We start from the raw sequence: 20,500 nt of genomic DNA on the forward strand, positions 1-20,500 counted from the left end.
TAAAAAAAAACAATTATAAAGATACAATTCGGAAGTACAAAGGCAGTAGCAGCAATTTACATTAAAATTTCATGCAAGCGAAAGCATAAAAAGGCCAAAGTAGCACGAAGCCAACAGCGCTAACCTGGCAGTGATGATGGCGTGCACAGAAGTGGGGTAGAGCCAGGTCTCTGTGAAAAAGAGGGTGTCGAGTTGAAGGTGAAAATAAGTCTCAGATCTCGGTGGTGTGTTTGCATAGTGAGCGTATGTTGACAAGGGCATATGCAAGTTGGTGTTTTCTGTTCAGGTGGTGTCTGTGGTGTGTCAGGGTGGGGCTGGTGGTGGGCTGGTGTGTGTGCGGTGGCTGGTGAAGGGGCAGTGGGTGCAGGTGAAAGGTCTTCGAGGGGCAGGAGGGCCAGGGGTCATGGTGCTGGACACGGTTTGATGCAGACGGGCTTGGCAGCTACAAGAAATTACTTTAACTAAGATGCAAGGAAATGGAAGTGACAATAAAGACAAACAGTGGTAATCAATAGGCGGACTTTAAGCCCATTGTAAGTACTTGGTAAGCCCACAATAGGTTTAATGCAATTAGACAGCTTCTGCTGTTTGGTAGGTGAGTCATTAAAGTTATTGTCCCCAAAACAATCTTTGTATAAATGTTTTTCACTCCTCCTCTTCCTGTTGCCTTGAGACGCCCAAGGGCTTACCGGGCAGTCTCTTCAGCACCACACATGATCTCTTCCAGGACAGGCTGAAACTAGTCATTAGGGAGGAAGGTAGAGGAGAAAATCCAAGGGTTGGGACAAGGAAGATTTGGACCCAGAGTAATTTAGATTTGCATTAAGTCATGGGACATTATTACATTCTCTATCTTCCTCGCCAAGGGCGGCCTTAGGCATGTGCAAGCTGTGCAACTGCACAGGGCCGCCAAGCCAATATATATCCTTAATATAAGAATCCTCTGAGGATGGATACATATTTGCATGGCGGCCCCTGGCAGGGATTTGGCGGCCTTTGGCCTTTGGCTCTGTTCCACTTCCAAACACCCTGACCGCCCCCTCTTCACTGGCCTCCGCGCCCGTGTTTCTCCGGGAGCCCCCTACCTACGCTCCCTGCCCAGGGCCGCTATGAGCCTAGAGCCGCCCCTGTTCCTCGCTATAGTCCGTACTTAGTAGCTAATTTGACAGCACATCCCCTTTGACTCAAGATGGCCGCACATAACCCTTGTGGGCAGCTCGGGGCTGGATGCAGCACGTCTATGAGCAGTCATGAGAAAAGGTGCAAACAGCCAGTTATGAAATTAGCAAAAGAAAGATTGAATAATTTTTAAATCCGTAGTGAGACAGTAACCTTGCAGTGGTTGGAGAGGAGCCTAGTTGCTTTTCAAACATCAGCATAAGGGTAGTCATTGCTGCCTCTAGACTCCCCCATGACATGCCACAGTGTAATTTAGCTTTGACCCCTGCCCATGAAACAGCATCTAAACGCTGCCTTTGTCTTCCTCCGTGATAGCACTCTATCGTCATGTGCTCTTCCCCGATATCATGCTGTCACTCCGACTATAAACACTGCCCGGTCCAGTCGCCCGCAGCTGAGGACCACAGACAAAAATAGTAAAGAATGCGCGATGCCCCAGCCGGCACCTCGGACGCCGGTTATCCAACCTCCCGTGTGACCTGTCAGGAGCGATACGGCCTGTCATCAACAACAACAAGAGGGGGAAAGAAAGCGGACTGACTGCATGCACTGTCGACCTGATAAAAGCCAGGCTGGGGGTCTGGCTGGGTGTCAGGACCTGCCGCATTTCTCGGAGAGCGTCGGCTGGGCATAAGTCCCACAGTTATCTCAGTCCAAGCGAGCGGCATCCCGAAGTCCATTAGGCCCTTGAATCAAAGGGTATCTGAAGAGGGACCCGGTTGAAATAGATGCTCCTTCCCTAAAGTGAGATACCATAGTTTGTTTCATCCTTTGGTCGGTTGCCTGCCTTTGCGCAAGAAAACACCACACTTGAAAGGCATGGTGATTTGAGCAGTGGCCGGGTGCCCCCACCCCTCACCACTGGATCTTGTGCTGCTTGTCTCCTTGGACGTGCAGCTCCTATCCTTTGCCTGGCCGCGCTTCCATCTTCAGTGCTTTTGAGGAGCAGGTATCGACCTTTGCCTAGCCTAGTCAAGCCACGGTGCCCGGTTGTTTTTACTGTTACAGTTTCGGATTCTTTCTTTGCTGGTGCCCTGTCAGGCTATAGTTTCAAAGCTGTTTTCAGGGTGCATGGCAAATTTTTGGGTTTTGGGTTCTTATCCGGTCTGCGGTCTTATCACTTAAGGCACTGAGAGTCCTTTTTTGGAACTTGAAACTCTTTGTGGCATCATGTTTCCATTTAGAAGTCAACTGTGGAAGCTAAGGTCATCGCACTGCTTGGTACGTGAAAACATTATGCAATTACAGGGCACGGTCAGACTTGCATGGCCCACACATTACATCTTTTCATCTCCTGCCTCTCACACACCGCAGAGGATGTATAATGGTACAACGCGGTACATAACACCGCATTACCATCACAACGCAGCTTTTACAACACAAGTCGTTACCACGACTTGCGCTGTAGGGTGCTGGACTTAGGAATAGTATGATTTACTATTCCAACTCCAACCTACGTACAGTAGGGAAGGTGTTGGAATAGTAAATCACACTATTCCTTAGTCTAGAGCGCCCTCCAGCGCAAGTCGTGGTAACGACTTGCGTTCTAAAATCCGCATTGTAATGGTACTGCGGTGTTATGACCGCGTCATAATGGTTGTTTCCCGAAGAAGCCTCCTGTGAGCCTCTGACTAACATGCAAATGATCCTTTCCCATCCTCAAAGACCTCTTGTTAACAGCCCTAATTCTCCTTTCCCCACGAGGAATCCACAGGTCAGTTAGCCTCTGAGAGAGGAGACAGGAGAGAGCTAAGAGTTGAGAAGAGGAAAGAAAAGGAGAGGAGAGGAGGAAAACTGGGAGTAGAGAGCAGCGATACTGTGAACAAAGATGGACTGTAGCGGGAGATCTAGATGGAAAAAACTGAGGTCAGGAAGAGGAGAATAGGAATCGAGAATAGGGAAAGAGTGTGTAGAGTATAACAAAGAAACAGGTGAGATGGGTAATGGGTAGGTGAGGAAGAGAGAAAGACAAGAAGGAAAGAACGGACAAAAGGAAATAGCACGGCCAGCAGAGATAGACAAAAGGAGGCAAAACGAGGGCAAACAACAAGAATGAGAAGAAAGGGGTGAAAGTGGGGATAGAGAGAAGAAGGGAAATAAGAGAGCAGTGAGGAGAGAAGACAGATAGAGAAGAGGCAGAGGAAAGAAGGACAGAGAAATATGAAATGGGGAAAAGGAGGAAGAGAAGGAAAAACAAAGACCTGAAGGAAAGGGATGGTTAAGACGCAAGGCATAACGAGGGGGTGAAGAAAGAACTGATATTAGATTATTAAATGATGAAGAGGAGTAGAACGAGAAGGACAATTCAAGTGGAGAGGCAGTGAGTGAAGTTCAAGTGATTTGATAGGCTTGGGTAGATTCGTATCCCTAAAAACGTTCAGTGGGTCTGGGGAAGATTTAGTCAAGTGCCAGGTTCTGCCTGCCACACGTCTATTGACAGTAGGATGGCTCATTGAACAAAATGTCCCTTGATGACAAAATGGAGGGCTCCACAGGTTACGAGTTTGAATCCTCTGGTGAATCCTCCGGGCAGTCCATAAATTGGTTAATAGTAACATCTGTTGCCAACAGTGTTTAGCCATGGCAGAAGTATGGTAGGTTGGGCTATATAAAACAAGTTAGTATTACGCTTTACAAGCTCACCCTCTTTTAGAAACTGGCCTCACGGACTTTTTTCTAGCCTTATATGGCCTGCCAGAAAAAAGGACTGTTAGTTACATTTCTATTTTGTGAGATTAAAGCAACGCATATCCTCTGGCTAGATGTGTAGGCTATAGGTTTTTATTTTAATGACCTTTTGATTTATTTATGTTGTTGTACATATAATGTCGAGGAATACAACTCCTTGTAAAGTTGCCTCAAGAGGATTAAAAAACACATGTCACTTCCTTTAACGTCAGGTTGTATGAAACCAGGCTCTCGAACTTTCCTCTTTTTGCCTAGTATCGGACCTGATTCCTGCTGCCCAACATTGCTATGGGGACAGTGCCCAATGTAGACTGATTGCGTTTAAGTGCTAGGCAAAAATGTCTACTGCCTGATATCTACACATAATAACAGTCATGTTACCTTTAAAGTGCACAGATGGCATTGCTATTGACCCTAGGTTCTAAATACAGTCAGCAGACTAACATCTAGAAAGGGCTGCCGCAGCTAAAAGTGGATCTAATGCTGGACATATCAGGTTATTGGGGCCTTCTGAAGAATCAGTACTCCTCTAAAACTTTAGGAATCAAAGATACTATGTTGGATGGGACCAGAAGGATACACTCCTTAAGTATCCCTTTCAATGGCATAAGACAGAAAACAATAAGGTTCTGGTAAATTGAAGCCTGCTAAATAGAGGTGTGCAAAATTATCATTTCACCAGCAGATTGAGAAGGTGATGAACCTCCCAAAATGTTTCCTGCTCCTGAAATGCACCACATAAAATATTTTGTGGTGATTTTTCCTGTAAACAAGTTTTTGATGTTCTGTTTTCTTTGATCTGTTCTTACAAAGGAAGTAAGATGAACCAGGTGTTTTCCTCTGAATATACGAGGGTGAAGAAGAGACTACATCTTTTTTTTCTGGGATGACTAGGGTAGAACATTCTTCTGCAAATAAGGTTAGACAGAAGACCCTGGACATTTTTAGAAAGGGAATGTGTGAGACAGGTGGGGCTGTAGTTCCTTTCTATTATGGCCGGTGGGGGGGGGGGGCTGGGTAATGATGTAGAAGGCGAGTCACACCTAGTATTTTTGCTTTCCATATTGGAGGGAGCAGCCTAAACTAAGTAGTTTTCTCAGGAATGGAGAAGACTAGGAGTGAATGGTCTTTTTGTCAGGAATTGGGCCAGACCAAAATATTTATCGGCCTGATTCAGAAACTTTTTTTTTACAAGCATTGGCAATTCCAATAGGTTTGGCTTTAAAGGAATATTGTATGGTAATGTGGAGCGTTACAAGTAGAAAGCATGGGGATAGATATGTACGTGTGGGAGCAAAGAACTGTAAAATAATATTGAGGTACATTAAAAACTTACATCTGTGCTGCTTCCAAAGAAAAACACCATAAATTACCTAGTCATCTAAGAAACTTTAATAGCATTACAATAACACACACACACATGCCCGCCTTGTATATGGAGCTCAACATAGGGAGGGTAGTGGAGGGTATTTGAGGATCTGTGCGGTTCTGGAGGGAATAGCCTCTGTCCCTTATTGGCAGGATCGCTATCACAAAAATGATCATCCTGCCACGATGCCACTATGTGCTACAACATTCAGTGTATAAAATTCCCTGTCATTTAAAAAAAAAACTGAATGGGTTACTAATTGATCTTCTGTGGGGCACAAAGCGTAAACGTGTTCGCCTTGCAACATTGCTGAGAGTGTGGAATCGCAGTGGCCCTGGAAGCACCTTATCTGGAATTCTATTACATGGACACTCAGCTGTAGCATGCAATCCATTGGTTGAATGAGCACGATAATTGGGAAAAGCGGCTTCTTGCAGGTACGCACAGGGAAAGGTCTCTACCGGAACTTCTGATGCTTGGCGCTAGGGTCCCCTCCACTTACCCATCTATAATACAACATGTGGCGGAAGTATGGGAGACCATAATAAGAAAGGTAAGGAGGGGTGCGCCTTACGCTCCATATAAGCCGCTATGGGCAGTACATCCCTTCTGTAAAATAGAGAACTCTATGTTGGTACGGAGATGGAAGGAAGGAGGCTGCCAAACACTGGGGGACCTATATGCCAGTGGTCAATTTATAACTCCGGGAACTGCAGAAACTGCCTTTGACTTAGGTAGAGGGTAATTTTGTAGTATGAAAAGATTGCTCGGGTGGCTCGGGAGGTATGGCCATCATTTCCAGAGGAACCCCCTACCACAAAAGTATTGCAAGTAATGATGTATATGACCCAGGGAGGGCGATTTATTTCTCACTTATACCACGCAATACGGTGACCTCCCGACTGAGGTCCTTCCTGTATAGGCAAGGGGGAAGAAATGGTGGGAGATCCCCTGATGGAGTAGGAAATGGTAAGAATACAAGAGGGGGTTAGGAAAGTGAGTTTGAATGAGCGGTTTAAATTGATTCAATATAACTATGTACATCAGACCTACTTCACCCCAAAACACTAAACAAAATATACACAGACCGCTCCAGTGAATGCCCCGCTGTAAAGAACCGGAGGCAGAATTTATACACATGGTGTCGATGTGCCCAGATGTAAATGCATATTGGGAGGAAATAATATGGAAAATAAAAGATGCCACAGGATGGGAAGCGCCCAGGGAAGTCCGCACAGTGTTGCTGGGGTTGTTACCTACTCCCAAAAACAAGAACCTAAGCCAAAAAGTTCATACTTTCGAGGCTCGTGTTAGCAAAATGATGAATTGCCATAGCAGGGTTGAGCCCCAAATCCCCTAGAGCTGAGGTATGGACGAAAGATGTGAATGGGCAACTGCGGAGAAAGTCTGCATGAAGAAGATCCGGGGAGATGACAAACTTGAAGATGACCATAGGGCATGGCCGGCTCAATAACAGATCTGAGAGGCCCCTAGATGCCTGAAACAACTGGGAAGGTGTAATATGAGGAGGAGAGTGGTGCTCTAGTGTTTATATAGAAAAAGGAGATGGACAAATGAGAAACAAAATCAACAAAGGAATAATAGACAACCCCTAGATATAATAGGTCTTGACTAATCTCCACACAAGTACATGAAGGGAGAGAAGGGCAAGGGTCGGGGAGTTTTGAAGGTTACAATGGCATATAATGTCTAAGACAGTTATTGGTGGAACAATGTAGAAATGTAATAGTTGGGATGTCAAGGAATGTGGGGATTTATCACATTGTCTCTTGTTTTCTGGTAGATATCAAAAGTGCGCTATGAATTATAAATGCAAATAAAATTATTAAAAAGTAAAAAATATGTGTGCTACTGAAAGTTCAAACTCAGGCAGCCGAATAAATACACAAAATGATCACAGTTGTGTGGGGGGCAAGCACTTTTTTTTGTGGAAGCACACAACTTCTCCACAATAAACACATTTACTCCTGGCTCCCAACATGGACAGAGCCAAAGCCCCTTTGCTGGTGATTCTCACATAATTGTCTGGCAACTGCTGCGCTATCAAGCCAGACTATACTGAGAAAGCAATTTATAGAGTGAGGCAAGGGTGAGAAGGTGTTTCAAAGTAAGGCACCTAGCAGAAGTTGGTGAATACCCACTAACTTGTAAGCATGTGGGAATTCATATACTTCTTGCAGGTACTTCTCAACATGGCGCCTCCCACAAATTAAGTTTGTCGTAAAGGTATTGTGGGCAATGACTTGCTATAATGAAAAATAGAGTGAATACCCCTATATTATTTATGATTTAGGTGAAGGAAGAAAAGATTTCTTAAATTGAAAAAAGGCTCTCGTGCAATTACACATAATTTAATCATATAAATATTCTAGTTAGTGGAAATTCTCAATGTTTATATTTTGGAGTATTTCTGGGAACCTCTGACTATTGTATACTTGTAAGACTACTAAGATGTTTTTAAATCCCCTATAAATCAGAAATATAAACAAGTGAAATAGTAAAGCATTGAGAAAAGGGTCTTGACTTTGACTTCAGAGCTTAGTGAATTGGAACCTGTGTGTGGGTTAAAATATTTAGTTGTAGCCCATATGAAAGAATGATTTTGCACTATGGCAAACATGTAGGAAATGTCTTGTGAAACCACATATAACAGTTTATGCTTATAAATCACTTTAATTGAGGTTGTCACAAATGTCGTCTGCATGAATCCCACTTTAAAAAAGATGCAAACCAGTTCTACACTGGTTTAGCTACGTGCATGATAAAAATTGGGGGAATTATTTTACCTCAAACATAATCCCATTTTTCTTATCATCGCTAAAGTAAAAACTAAAATAATATGAAATCACTTTGTTTAATTTATGAACTTTTTACAAACACTGTTTTCCCAATTCCTTAGTATACAAGCAGTAAAAAGAATGTAAATTGATTTTACTAGTTGCTCTAGTGCAAAGTTTCTTTACTATAGCCTTAATTTTCCTCCTGCTCAGAGGCAGCATATAAGATATCTTCCTGCAGATAGGGGCTCAGTCAGCACTCATGCAGTCTTTTTTAGGTCTTGCCTGAGCCAGCGCATGCGCTTCTTGGAGAGACATTTAGTATACAGGTTTTCGAAGTGCTGCCACAGCCGGCCTAGCGACTGCATTCAGGAGAGCGTGCATGTGCGCAGTCGCCATCTGCTTCCCTTCCAGCACAATCACTGTTGCGCTCGCACCACTCCCATGATTACACAGAGCGCGTCCGATCACTTTTGCTTTCACGGCCGTGTGGCCAATGCTTGTTCTGTTTAGTGGTAGTTTCTTCTTGAGTGTCTTTTTTTCATATCTTGAATACAAATCCTTCAGATATTTTAATGGACCGAGAGAAATAATCAATAACTTTATGATGCCCCATCTCATCACCTCCCCACCCCCACTTTCCTCCCACACTGCATTGCCTGCGGAGCGACCAAGGATATAACATTTTGTCTAAGGAATAATAAAGCTATTGTTTTGCACATGTTAAACGTATGTTCAGGTTTTCATTTGGACGTCATTCTGGAGTTTGTAAATGATGGGCGTTATGCGTAGAGCTTACGTTTGGTCTGTGGCGGGGCCTGAGGGTTAGAGCTCTGATCTTCTCATGTCAGCGCCTCCTTCTTCGCCGAAGTCACGTGATCGCGACCAGAGCTGATCCACCTCAAACACAAGACTCCTTCGTTTCAATTTGCAGCCAGAGCAGATGTCTTCAAACTTTTCTGCTTGGAACTCCCCTAAGCAAAATGTTTTGAAGATGGGCCTCCAGCCCTCCTACTTTATTGCAGGAACTGAGGGAGTGGGAAGGGTAGGGCTGAGTGCATGGCAGGGCTTATGAGAGGGAAACATCCTTTACAACGCAACTTTTACCACGCAGTGCCTTTACGATGCAACTTTTACAACGCAAACCATTACAACGCATTGCGCTGGGGGGGCGCTCTAGGATAGGGAATACGTTTAATTTACTATCCAACACCTTCCCTAGTGTCCACGGGGACTGGAGTTGGAATAGTAAATTAAACTATTCACTATCCAGCACCCCAAAGCGCTATGCGTTGTAAAGGTTTGCGTTGTAAAAACCACGTTGTACAGGCATGCATGGTAAAAGCATGCGTTGTAATGTCATACATCCCTTATGAGATCACTTCGGGGGTACTTTTTCTATCGCTCATAATCCACTCTAAATGTGCCATGGTGACATTGCACTAATGATGGCGACTGCTTTGCCAAGTGGGAACTGTCCTCTGCCATCTCTCTGAGCCTAGCTAACTCCTCTGCTTCAGTGTTTAGAGTGTACTGGGTCCCAAATGCATGAAAAAAAGAAGAAAAGGCACCACATCTCACCCCTGTTGCCTGGGCCCTGTACTTTACACAGCAATGATTATCTGGAACAAACTTTTGCAAGGACAAGCATTGGCATAGCCAATAGGTCTCGCATTTGGGACCTTATAAGTGTTTAGCCATGCAACAGTTGGTGTTATTGCACCAAGGATATTCTGCTGCATAACTAAATACTTATAGGGTCCAAAAAGCGAGACCTATTGTCTATGCCGATGCTTGTTTATGATACCTTTTAATCAGTTCCTGAAACTTTCATCAATGTCAATTTCTTTAAAAATGTGTAAGGTATCAGGTTAGCAACATTCAATGTTTTCCTCGAGGACAAGATCGAGTGTCTTGAGGAACCTTTAAATTATTCATTTTGGGGGCAATTCATGATGCTTTCAAATGTATTTTTGAAAAAAAAACAATTCTATGTATTTAATTAATTATATGGATACATATGCCATGGAATTTGAGCCACGATTCATCAAATGTCATAAAGCATGGTGCAGTAATTGAATCAATCGTTAGTTTGAGAGGGAAGATGAGTGTACAAGTAAGGGAAAGGTGAGGGTAAAGGTGAGTCTAGGAATCAAGTAGTTTTCAGGAACATTCAAGGAGTAACAGTAAGATTTACGGGTTACGATAATACTCCTGATGGAATAAAGGCAATGATGATGCAATGGAGTCAAGGTAATTTACTCATTAATAATATTTTTTAAACTAAAAATTCATCATTATCTTTCATATTTTACTAATTAAGAGGGTTTTTTTGTAGATGTGGGTTTATGTGTGGTCTGTTCTGAAGTATGCTGCAGTAAAACATACTAAGTTATCAAGACAACTGGTATCAAAAGGCGTTCATCTGCCCCGCCTCAAAAATGATTTGCACTTTTTGATACAATATTAATATACAATATCCAATAGATTTTAGGTATGAAAACAAACTGTATAGTTATACAATATGAATTCATATACTTTGAATAGATGGCAACGAAACGACAATTCAGTGACTTTAAAAAAATCATATTCAACGTTAGAGGACGAAAGTTAAAAGGAAGTTCAAGATAAAGTGGAGTATTAGGAAAATACTTCACAGCACAATATCCTACAACTAATCTCCAGATATTTTGAAATTCAATAACACGCCCCCTACTACTATATGAAATTAAGCATAATTGGGTTATATATGCATTTCAGACAACAGGGAGTAGATTACTGAAATTATGTAGTGTGGCATAAACTGAATGTGAGAACTAGTTGGTGCCATCTGTCCTCTTTTATGTATGGTGCACAACTGTATGCTGAAGTAAAGTAAGTACAAAATAAGAGTCGTATATCGTAAAACAAAAATCTTTTTTAATTGTTTTTAACAATTGGTGCAGCTCGAATTAGCAGCGCAAAATGAACATCTTTCAATACAGAGAAAATAAGAAACCATTTTGCGCCTACAAAGACGGGTTATGTAGTCCCATTCATGGACTCCACAAACAGTTCTAATAATTTGTTTTTCTGATTCTCAAGAACAGTCATATTGAGAGTCAGGAGCCGACCTTCCTAGCAGCTAATAAAAAAAATAGATGTTGCTGCTTTAAAAAACAATCTAAAATTCCAGCATAGATTGCCAACTTTATACGAATTTCTGGACGAACCTCTTTGACCATGGCCCAGTGGGACAAAAACAGTGTCAAGCCGTGTTCCCCCTGTTCAGGATCTGCTGCTGATGTGGGAGCGATTTGGGTAGGGTTAGTTGGTAGCCTGCTGAGCCAGGGAACTGCCTGGTGGTGGCAAAGGGTTATTGAGGGGAAATTACAGCCTTGAACGTGACTTTGACTTTCACACTACAGCTCTGTATTGCCCAAAGATGTGCATTCACATACAAAGTAGACATTTTACAAATCAGTTTTTCTACTTTTTTTTGTGATTCACAAAGTCTTAACCATCGCCTTTTGCAGCCTGCAGAGTAATCACAACAGGATGGTTAATGTTAAGATTAACTTCTTTCCCCACCTGAAAAATATTTTTCGATTTAGAGAAATCCTTTTATCTGCCCCTCTAGAAAATATTTAGTAGATAGAGATTTCTTCACTCCCATTTTGCACATTTGCGCACGACATTAACGGTGTGATTGCTATTTGTGTAAATTAGACGTGAAAGACATTGAACATGGTGATGAAAGCCTTAAAGTTACACCTTTTAGTATTTAACCAACAGTCTTAAAAAGCTGCCTTCTCCTCTTCTCTGACGCTACCTCTGATCCTAATATTCCTGTCATTTGCACCCATAAATATCTAAGTTGTACTTATCTGTACTAAATGTGTTGTGAATTGGTTCCAAATTCTCAATCAGTAGGGAATATTATCATATCATTGCTACTTTTCACCTATTTTAATTGCCTGTTTAGAAAGTAAATGATATCATGTTATTGATACCCTGCTATTTCAGATGACTGCAGAAGAGGAGAGGATTAGCATCCACTTCTGAAGGCTTTAAGGAGGAACAACTCTCACTTGACATAAGCTTGAAAATTTGAAACTCAGAAAACACATGTGCTTGGAGCAATATATCACAAGCGGATAGCACGCATCCATCGAATAGAACATGAATTGGTTAACGGTACCACCAGTCGGTCTGAAATTGAATACTATTCCACTGGACTCTTGCCTGCGCTCAGAGGCGGGTGATATCTTGTCTGGGGAACCTTAGTGGGTTTGCCATGTCACCCGCCTGACTGCCTCTTCCAAAACTGCTTCCCACTTCAACTGCTGGGGCGATCCACAGACTTTCCAAAGGCTCAATGACAGATAAGTGCAGTTTGCTACTAAGTGTCCTTGGATCCTGGCAGAAGGAGCTATTGCGAAAAGCTGCGATGATTCTCATTTAGGCTCCTGGTTTTATAGTAGTGATGTTTTTGGGACATTTCCACCTGTATTTATCCATCTTTTGTTTTTGATAATATATTTATACATATTTATTTAGATTTGTTGTGGAAAAAAATAAGCTGAAACTAGTATTTTTCCACATTTATTCAACCAATAGATTAGACAGGTTCCAATGACATGAAGACCCATTAATGATAAATGAATACAATGGTATGAAAAAATATATACATTTTAGGATCAACCTTTTAAACATCTACAACTGTTTAAGCCTCATTTGGAATCTTTCTGTCTTTTTTGTCTCCTTAACCTGCCAATTTGCACAGCTATTGGCGGCATGTCAGATATGACTGTCAGCATTTAGAATCACTCAAAAAACGAGCAAATTACTGTTTTTTTTCCATATTTAAAAATAAATGCAGACAGGAAATTTGATAGTTTTCTGCCTGTATTTATCCGTAAAGATTAGTAAAAAAGAAATAACTCAGAGCCTTAATTATCATCCACAGTGTATGCTTCAGCAACAGATAGGTGGCAAGATGAGTTGGAAAGAACACATCACGCTATTTTATCTGTTTTTTTTCACCTCCAAACTTGAAAACCTACTCTAGAAATACCCCAATTTGTTTTTGTTAATGTATTACCATATTTTCATTTACTGTGCTTTACTTTTCCGTACTAGAATATCCAATTTGAGACAAGTGTATATATGAAAATATTCCTTGTTCTGCTTCCAATGCCTCCTCTCACGTGTTTTCAAATTGTGATATGTAGTTTACCCACCAAAAAAGCGAACAATTGGGTTTCAATATTTCGGAATCAGTGGAGTTAGCTAGTCCAATAAAAGTGAAAGCACATAAAGTGTTTCAGTTCAGATTATTTACAGCTATCCTGGCTATCTTATTGTTTATAAAAAGGATATATAGTTTTTAATATATCATTAATAGCTGTACCACTGCTCGTACTCTATGTAACTCATTGTAGTGAACTCAAACAGTGAATAGCCGAATTTAGTACACAAGGAATTGAACCTTTTTGCAGGAGAATGAGCACCACTTTATACGATAGATGCATTAAACCACTCAATTGATTTGCTCTTTAGGTTGTGATGTGCACCATATGGTATGGTGTACTTTTTACAAGAAAACATGTTTAACTGCAATTTAGATTCTTCTATTCTCCAGAAATGGTGTTATTAATGTATGCCCGTCATCACTCTAGAAGGGACTCAATAAAAATAAATAATTGTGGCGTTATTTCTGTGACAGTGATTAGTTTCCACCAGGATGCTTTTTTCCCTCACAGAAACTATTTCAAGCTGCTTGCACTTAGTTTACTAAATTCACCGCATCTTGAAATGTAACTTCTTTTGTCAGAATTATACATTTACATCTCCTTAATGAAACTTGCTTTTTTAGGAAGACTTGCAATGTTCTCTCCTAATATAGCCTTATAGCCCGCCGTAGCAGGCTATACCGGCTATTAAAGGTCTTCTGCGGCATTTAACAAGGGAGGGGGACTTTAATGGCCGGTATAGCCCAGCTACGAAGGGCTATAAGGCTATTAGAACATTCTGCCACTAGAGGGTAGAATGTTCTAACAAATAAAACAAAGCCTTAAGGGAGCGCAAAGGGATTGGATTCCCCTCAGGCTCCCTGAAGCCTTTGTTCACAGCCAGAGCTGTGAACAAAGAAACATTGGAATGTTGGAGCTCCAGGCTTATACCAGTCATTATAAGCCCGGAGCACTCTATTGTTTTCAATGGAGCTCCCAACATTCCAATGTTCTAATTATTTTGGTTCCGAACACAGGTGGATCAGATCGCAAGAATGTTGCATTAAATGGTGAGTCAAATTAATGTGTTATTTCTATTTTTACTTGGGAAACCACGTTCACATTCCTTTATAAAAAAAATATCAAAAAAGTGCAAAGAATTTATCATTACGCCATCTGTTCAGAAATACATTAATTACACTGTCTAGTCGATTACGAACCACAATCCATTGATCATGCCATGTTAGAGAAAACAGTAGTTCTTTTTTTCTGTTCCATATACAAATTAATTTTAACCAATGAGCTCCTATTTCATGTATCAAACTACGTTGTCAGCATACCAAAATAGATAGTTTTCAATATAGGGCAGCTTTGTGGTATAGAAAAGTGTTACAGGCAGGTAATATGATACAGTTCCCCATGCCCCCGCAAAAGTCACCAGATGGAGCACCTGTTGTTTGCTTGCGGTTGGTTTTAACCCCCCACGGTTGCGCTGAGCTCGTCATGACCGCCGTGGCGCTCACGCGTGGGGATAATTCCCCTGCTGTACTGAACGTTCCATGAAAACGGGTGTGGTCATGACGAGCTCAGCTCGCATGAGCACAGCGCCACTGTGCTGCATGACAAGCCAAGCTCGTCATGAGCACGGGGCGCTGCGCGAGCCCCCTTACCCCCAGCACAGCTGGGGAATTACCCCCGCGGCGAAGGGGTTAAGATTCTGAGGCATTGGGAGAGAGTAATTAGGGGAGGTAATGTACAGAGAAGGGAAGGCAAGGGCAAGAGGGAAATGGAAAGGGAAGGAGCCAGACCTCTGTGGGTGTGCTGACAGCGAAAGAAATTAGGAAAAGACAGAGTTAGCAGTCATGACATATTGCTTGGGAGGTACTATGGAGATGCCATGGCAGACCAGAGAGAAACCATGTGTGGAAGGACAGGGCTTCCCCTTCCCCACAGCGAGACTAAAATGAGTTAGACCTAAAACCTGTAGGATATGAATATATACGGTGTACTAATGTAATGTTCCAAATAAGATTCAGTTGCACTATTTCAGACTTTTCTTTTGAGAGTTTGGAAAACAATGTATTGAGATTTTAAAACATAGAAAACACGTTGTTCTCCATATTTTCTTTGTCAAGTGTATATAATTGAACAGGTGTAATTCTACTACAAAACTTCTTCTGATTTTGTCATGAGCATCAGTAGAGTTCCTTCTTGTACTATTGTGCCCATAGTGGCACTGACGTGAAGTTATCGACTAAACAGTAGAGGTGGAGGTGGCAGGAAGAGTCTTGCGCATGCGCTACTCCCCTTTTCCACTTGTTAGAAATATTGCTATGATTCAAAGTAATCACACACAGTTTGCCGTCCCAGCTCCACGTCTGCAGCCCGAACTAATCCACGATATTAGGCACTCCAGCTAGCAAAACAGACAATACATATTTTATTTTCATCATGGAAATATGTGTCTTAGTATCAGGTACGTTTTTTCTTAATAACAGGGAAATCAGCAGTAAAAACTGGCCCAGAAGACCGTAAAACAGGCCCACAAACCGTCAACAAAAGCAGCAAACACACTGACCTTTCAGACCAGCCTCCAGGCACTACCTGATTGACCTATAGGCCAGTCCGACACTGCCCTTCCTGGGCAAACGGGCAGCAGTTAGTTTTTAATTGTTTAACAATTTCCCATCATAATTCACTAACAAGAAATGTATAATTGATGGAAGCGTGTTATACATTTCAGTTCCATGAGTGCATAATAAATCTAAGCCAAGAAGGCTGAAGACATAAACTTAGATATATATATTTAAAGTAGTTGATAACATTGTCAAATATTTTGTGTGTTCTTTTAGCGTCTGGCCACCAGCTTTGAATGCCAAAGCCCATGCACAGTGGGGGTACAGGGCATCAGTTCTATATGCATCCTGTTGCCGAAGCGGACATCCCATTGTCAGAACCTGCTTCACATGGCCGACCCCAGGCTCAGTGGGTTCAGACGGCATGGTCAGTGGGTGTAGAATGTTGATGAACCCCATGCTCCCTGCCCAGTGCATACCGCACACAGCCTAAAGCCTTCGATCTTTGGTTATGGTAAAAGGTATAGCATTTAAAATTCACAACCAAAAAAAGTCAGTTAATATTGAGTTTTGGTTGTGTTGGTGTCAGTAGGTTGGCACAATCAAACAAAAGCAAAGTTGTCTCGAGGTGCTGTTTGTGACCAGTGGTTGATATGCATTTCAAAATGTATGAGAACAGGGTTGCTGTGTGCAAAGGGGGTGGGGTGAGTGAGCGTGGGGGTGAGGTAAAAGGCATGGCCAATAAAACAAAATATTCTGTAACTTTTTGTTGGCGTTCACCTTCAGGAAACTATATATAAAGTAAAGCACAGTTTAAATGAAAAAGAAATGCAAATTAAGTTAATCAGTGTGAAATGCACCATCGTACATTATGAAACCTCTATTAGATAATGCACTGCAGAAGTCTGTGCCTGTGGGTGTGAGTGTTTGATTGGTTCAGATGCTCCGTCCATCACCACCCCCTTTTGTGCCGCTTTTGGCCACCATAAGTGTGGCAGGGTATGCTCAGACGTGAGTCCCTTGCTCACTTTGCCACTGGATTCAAGCAAGCCGGGCTGAAGACGGCTGTAATGCCAGAAACCGGTCCTCGGAAGCTTGTTTCCGGTCCCGGGAAGGCATGGCTTGGCAGTTCGGGCTGGACTGTTCCCATGAGGCACAGGGTCAGACTGATTTGCATATAGCCGTGTCTGAACTGGGGTGGCAGAGTGGGCTGAAGAACGTGATGGATTATGCCCGGATCTTTTGACTGGGTGTGAGTGTTTGATTGGTTAAGATGCTCCGTCCATCTTCAACCCCTTTTGTGCCGCTTTTGGCCGCCATAAGTGTGGCAGGGTATGCTCAGATGTGAGTCCCTTGCTCACTTTGCCACTGGATTCAAGCAAGCCGGGCTGAAGACGGCTGTAATGCCAGAAACCGGTCCTCGGAAGCTTGTTTCCGGTCCAGGGAAGGCATGGCTTGGCAGTTCGGGCTGGACTGTTCCCATGAGGCACAGGGTCAGACTGATTTGCATATAGCCATGTCTGAACTGGGGTGGCAGAGTGGGCTGAAGAACGGTGATGGATTAAACCCGGATCTTTTGACTGGGTGTGAGTGTTTGATTGGTTCAGATGCTCCGTCCATCACCACCCCCTTTTGTGCCGTGTAGCCAGAGACAAGCAGAATTGAATCCTAGTTGGTGCACTGGAGGATAGTGAGTTGTGTATGTTTAGTGTACCAGGTCCCAGTCAGTGACAGAAAGCACTGTGAATATGTAAGTCATTATTTTAAACTGACATTACACACATTATAAGATAGGCCCCTACAAAATGTGCAAAAAGGTTTAAAATAAAAGGGCTTCCAAAATATAGATTTTAGTAATATCCAGACTGTACACAGTGTGATTTGTTTTATAACTGTCCTTTAAAAGCACACACATCACAACTCAGCTGGTAGCTCTCTTGATATCCCACTCAAAAATAAGAAATCTGTCATTATGAAGCTACAAGTGATTCCACCAAACAAAGCCTATCAAAACACCCTCTTTACATTTGCACATTAACCAGTTGTGCACATTTACATTTCTTTCAGGCAAGCAGGTACCCTGGCAAGAAGGCAGGGGTGGCTCCTCCGTTATGGCGGATGATCATCGCCTCACTGCTGGAAGCAGCAGAACATTAAAAAAAAAATAATAATAAAGCAGTTAATAAAACTGCTTTATTATCATTTTATTTTACCTGTAGGAGCTGGAGCTGTCAGCGGAGTTTTGGGGGTGTGACCATCAGCAGTAGGAGTAGTGGGCACAGGGCACTGCTGTCAGTGCACGTCGGTTTGGCTGGCCATCTCAGGACGGCTAAACTGACATGCACACTGACATCTCCCCAACCCGAGCTGCACTGTCGGGTGGCAAGAATAGCAGGTGCAGGCTTCCAGTCCCCTTTGGAGCGGAAAACAAGCCTGCTAAGGCCAATCCCAGCGCTTCTTGAGAAGTGATGCGGTTAGCTGTAGGGTCTGGGAGCCTGTGCTCATGGGGACTGCAGTCTCTGGAGCAGAGGAGCACCAAGGCGAGGCGCTGAAGCAGAGCATCACAGAGGTGATGGCCAGTAGCAGGAAGGTAAATGTACTTTTATGCATGTTTTTGTTGATTTTCCCCTACGCTGCCCTCCCTTCCATTTCGTATAGGCATCAGCCGCCACTGCATGAAGGCTCGTTTGACTGTCAACCCCTCCCTTGGTCTTAACTGTTCAAGAATTGTTGTCTTTTCACAAAAAACAGGGAAACTGTTTTTCTTAATTTAAAAAAAGTATCGGCACGTCGTGCCCCTCAGATCCTGTCCACTTCAGCCACTGTTCTTGACACAAAATCTAAAAACCTTTACTTTCCTCAGTTTTGGTAGCAACTCCAACCCATCACTGTTGTGACCTCACACATCGTCACATGAGGTGTCAAATGTCATCCTATCCACCGGTGGCTTCATATACAACTTCATATGTTTATTTGATTTCTTTTTCATGTTAACAGGCTCTGTTTCTCTAAAGTTAAGTCAAATCATACTAAATCGAAAAGCCTCGTGTCACACGAGCACTATACTCTATTTATTGGTGTATGTAGCATACAATGCACCAGATCTAGGGAAATTCACTAAACCCGCACGTGAATTGTTTATTCACCTTTGAATAAAAATAATCTCAAAGGTGTTGTTCCTCGTCGTCACTTTCCCTGTTACCTATTCCACTACCCAGGACATGATATCACAGTTTCACATAAAATATAACGGTTTCATAACTTTATTCGACAGTTAAGTCATAAAAGTACATATACAAATACATTTTTTGTTTTTAAAACCATCCAATAAATATTTAAGATACAATTACATCATTTCATAACCATCGAATAATTGAAACTTCCATAATTGGGTAAAACTAAGACTAAAAAACAATCTAAAATTCATTTTTTTCCAATTCATATTATAGTTATATCAACTCATGTGTTGAAAAAAAACACAGCTCATAGAAGGGAAGCGTAGTCATCCTAGACTTTAAAATAATATCAACAGTCACTCCCAAGTCCTTGGACCTAATTTTTTCAGACGAAGTCGCCATGCCCAGCTTAAAAACTTTGCAACAGCGATACAGATAGGGGGGGGAGAATCTGTACACAAGATGCGCAACGCATCGGCATACCTTCTAGTGCCCAACAATCGGCATACTGGTTTTATCCACACTTTACGAAATATAACTTTCGACGGATTACATTTAATTTGTTTCCTCAGTTTTCCCTTTTTATTAAACGTTTTGTTTGGGAGTCATCGTGTTTTAGCAGAGGGAAGCAAGACCGGTAATGAATGTGTTATGTCTTTCACTTGTCATGAAAATTGAATACGACTAAATGCATCCTCTTTGCTGTTTACTTACTCTGCTGGAGAGTGACATGTGCCAGGCTGCCGGCAGGCTGACTGCAGCCACATGCACTGTGTGTATGTCATCGCAGTAACACCCGCGCTCTGCGGTCTGCTCCATGTAATACACTGGGCCCACTGTGGAAGTCACAGAGGAGGCCTCTAGTTTAGAAAGCGAAAGGGCTCATTGTTTTCCTTATTGGCGAGTTTAAATTTCCATTCTTTTATGAAAGGAGATCTTTAAAATTAATAGGGGATAAAAGTCTGAAGAGGGAGAAGTGCGCCATTTTAGCAGCAAAAACAGCCAAGTCTTAATGGATTAATTCTGAAAATGTAAAGCCCCTCGGATCAAAACTGAAGAAAATGTAAATAAAGTACATTTTTAATTAGGGCAAATGAACTTCAGTACCAAAAACTGCTAGAATAATTTGTAATTTCTGAAATAAAAATGCCCGTAATAATATATTTTACGTTTATTGTTAATAAACGGTGTATTAGGCACTTTGCACCTGCAAGTGTGGGCTAAATTCGAACACTGAGAGAGAATCCTTATAACAAGGGCTGGTGAGGATTGTCCAGGCGCTTTCCTCTCTAACCAGACTCGATGAAATCTGAGACAAAATAAGCTTTGCCTTTTGATGTCAGTTAAGTAACACTTCATGTGTGAAGCTGTGTTTACTAGTGCACATGTTCCAAGTAGCGTGGTGTTAGGCCAAATTCATTTTTCACTAGCATTTTAAATTGCAGCGGTTCAAAAACCCACATTTTACAGGGACTGGTGAAATATGGAAAATATTTCAGGG

The 20,500-nt window shown here is 42.2% G+C and overlaps 1 protein-coding gene across 3 annotated transcripts in view; it reads left to right on the forward strand.

Annotated features, from left to right (window-relative positions):
* RBM20 (RNA binding motif protein 20) overlaps window positions 1–20,500 on the forward strand; it is a 504,792-nt gene that overhangs the window by 173,634 nt on the left and 310,658 nt on the right. Inside the window, exon 1 of one of the 3 annotated variants that reach the window (XM_078643766.1) lies at window positions 18,303–18,413. The exons of the other annotated variants lie outside the window; for them this stretch is intronic. The gene's annotated coding sequence lies outside the window, so the exon portion shown is untranslated. Of the gene's footprint in view, window positions 1–18,302; window positions 18,414–20,500 lie in introns of those variants that run through there. 3 annotated transcript variants of the gene reach the window in all.

The sequence above is a fragment of the Lissotriton helveticus genome, chromosome 5_1 (assembly GCF_964261635.1).
Source record: "Lissotriton helveticus chromosome 5_1, aLisHel1.1, whole genome shotgun sequence".
Lineage (NCBI taxonomy): Eukaryota > Metazoa > Chordata > Amphibia > Caudata > Salamandridae > Lissotriton > Lissotriton helveticus.